Genomic DNA, 2979 nt, shown 5'->3' with positions numbered 1-2979 from the left:
GGCAGAGAGAGGAGAGAGGAGGAGATGCACAGAGGAGAGCAAGAGGAGGGGGTAGACAGAGATAGGACAAAAAGAGATAGTTAGGGAGTGGGGAGAGGAGATGAACAGGGAGAGGAGGGGGAGGATATGGACAGACATAAGGGGAGGAAGAGATGGACAGAGAGTGGAGGAGAAGGGGATGTAATTAGAGGGGGAGGAGGGGGTTTACCGTGGCAGGAAAGGAGCATGTGTCCGGAGGTGGAGGCCCAGATTGATTGAGAGAGGCAGAGGAGGAGATGTATAGAGAGAGGCGGGAGAAGGAGATGGACAGAAAGAGGGGGCAGGAGGAGACTGACTAATAGAAGATTGGAATAAATACATACTCGAGCAAGCCCAGGTACTCAGCTAGTAGAAATTCCTTATCTCTAGAGATTGATTTTTCATTTCGCAATTGGGCATTTCACATGAGTATTAATGTATTTCCGTGATATTAGTGGTTAAAAATAGAAAGATCATATATGACAGTGGGATATCCAGGTTGAAATACCAACAATATTATGAAAAGTACAGATGTTCGTCACCGTAAAGATGACACGCTGAGTTGCAGCCTGGTACAACGAAAAGGCTGTTACACATTCAGTTTTCGGCCAAAGATCGAAGGACGCTTTGTATTAAAATTATCATTCAATGATTGTTAATGATCATATCCATTTGTTACTACGTAACACGGTTACATGCAGAACCTGATTCGAGTGTACCGCAACTTCGGTCATGTAGTTAGTTGATTCAGCAACGCATTTCGTTGTCGATTTTAACTTATATTTAGTCGAAAAATTTAGTTCTAGACCTCTTTTACTAATCTTGTAAAGTACTTATACAGTTCAGTGTTCACGTTGTATTGTGTCTCTTATCCTATCTGCCTGTCAGAACAAATTTTTTTCTCCTCCTCTTCTTGCTCTAAGATCTTTCTTAAGATCATTCTTCCTTCCTTCTCTGGTATGAATGTTTCCCCTCTCTTGATGACAGGCTTGTAGGGTGAAATATAAAGTTATTCGAGTATGATGTGATACGTTACCTTTACTTTTCAGGAAACTGTCTTCTCGCTGTACGTTTATATGTAAATTCGAAGGTACCAGCAATAGCCTGTGCATCTCACATGCATATGAACAGCGTTTCGCCCTGCGACGATCGCCTTCCGTGAGCAGAGCGCTGCGATTTGTGCTGTCAGCGCACGCCACACGACGGACCCAGAGTTCCAACTAGTCACACACTCTTCCCCCGTGTTCCCATATATTTTCCCCTCCAGTTGAATAAGGGGCTGTCAAGAAGTTTCCGTTCGAAGGGCATGCAGTCCAGAACCGGTTGCCAATTAGGCAAAATCACAGTGAGCATTGAGGCCATCATTCCACTGACGCACCAGTTTGAAGATACTCGTCTGGTAAAACACTGTGCCCTGCTGCGTAAAGAAGTGCGTAACTGTCTGTTGCACATCCTCTTCCGACAGGCATCGCCGACCCTTTAAAGACCTTTTTTGAGGGACCGAAGGCGTGGTAATCACATGATGAGGACTACAGGTTGAATGCTCGAGTGTTTCCCATTTCAGAGGGTGTAGATCCTTCGTTACGACAATTACAATAGGGGGCTGTGCGTTATCGTGAATCAGCGGCATCGCTTGTAGCACCATTTCACAATGGCGGTTTCCGACAGACATGCTGCCCCATACGCATTCTCCGGTAGATGTCTACCGGTGCGTTTCCCGTTTGGACACAGTTCACATTTCCACATTTACCTCACTTCGGAAAGACACAAATGCAACACTAACTGTTTGCCTACATGTTGGTGCTTATACACCCGCACTGGAGTCCCACTACGTTACCTATGCGCTGCATCAGCGTCCTCAAACGGAAACTTCTAGTCGCGTGTTGTATTTCAATTTTGTCGTAGCAATGCGGGTTGCCGTACAGTTTAACAAGCGCTGTGCAGCCTGGGCTGCCACTGCCGGCCGCAACGGGAAATGCTTTGAGTGCAGAGGAGCGTCTATAATGTGACTTTTAGGCGTGACTGTTTATGTTGGGGCGCCGGGCCATCTTTTTGCCGCCGAGTAGCGGCTGCGCTATAAAATTCGGAACGAATTAGGGGCGGCCGAGCGGTATCTGGTCGTGTTTCCGAGCTGGCGGCGGGCATAAAGATAGGAGGGGACGAGTGGGCGAGCGTCGCACCGCTGCTCGCACACCGCCTACGGCTCCGGAAGCTGCGCCGATGTCAGCCGGCAGCGCTCAGCAGGCAGCAGAGAGACAGAATCAGCCTCCTGCCGACATCGGTGACGTCAGAGAGGGACTTCGTGGTCTTAAGGCAGTTTCCGTATAACTGGCGTACTCATTCGTCTACATAATTTTGCACCAGCAGCCGGTTGTTGATCTGTTCCAGTAATATAAAGATATGAAACTTCCTGGCAGATTGAAACTGTGTGCCGGGCCGAGACTCGAACTCGGGACCTTTGCCTTTCGCAGGCAAGTGCTCTACCAACTGAGCTACCCAAGCACGACTCACACCCCGTCCTCACAGCTTTACTTCTGCCAGTATCTCGTCTCCTACCTTCCGAACTTTACAGAAGCTCTCCTGCGAACCTTGCAGTTTCATATCAGCGCACACTCGCGAAGGTTTTAAATTATATGTAAAGTTCGTTACAAGTCCTTAAATGCTATGCTTCAGAAATATCAGATGACTGAAGTATGGCTGTTCACGTGCCGTGAACTACACTGCATTTTCGTTCCTGTCCCCACAGATTCTTACCCCTGGGCAACGATTGAAATTACTCTCAACCGGCTTATCTTTCCCCTACAGAAGAATTGCGATATGCGACAGAAAAAGCGTAGGGCCTGTCTCAAGACCAAAATTGAGGTAATGCCCATAAACCATGAAGGCTTACCAGCTAACAGAGAAGAACTTCTAAAAGCTTCGTATCGAGATATAAATTGAGTAATGGCGATCTCTGCCACT

At 47.4% G+C, this 2979-nt stretch overlaps 1 non-coding gene across 1 annotated transcript; it reads right to left on the bottom strand.

Annotated features, from left to right (window-relative positions):
* Positions 1–2446: 2446 nt before the first annotated feature.
* On the bottom strand, positions 2447–2521 carry Trnas-cga (transfer RNA serine (anticodon CGA)). Its single transcript has one exon. It is a non-coding gene; the product is annotated as a tRNA-Ser (tRNA).
* Between the last annotated feature and the right edge of the window lie 458 nt (positions 2522–2979).

Source organism: Schistocerca gregaria, chromosome 3 (assembly GCF_023897955.1).
Source record: "Schistocerca gregaria isolate iqSchGreg1 chromosome 3, iqSchGreg1.2, whole genome shotgun sequence".
In the NCBI taxonomy this organism is placed as follows: domain Eukaryota; kingdom Metazoa; phylum Arthropoda; class Insecta; order Orthoptera; family Acrididae; genus Schistocerca; species Schistocerca gregaria.
Note: the sequence above shows the minus strand (reverse complement) of the source record. Positions and strands in the feature narration are given on the sequence as shown.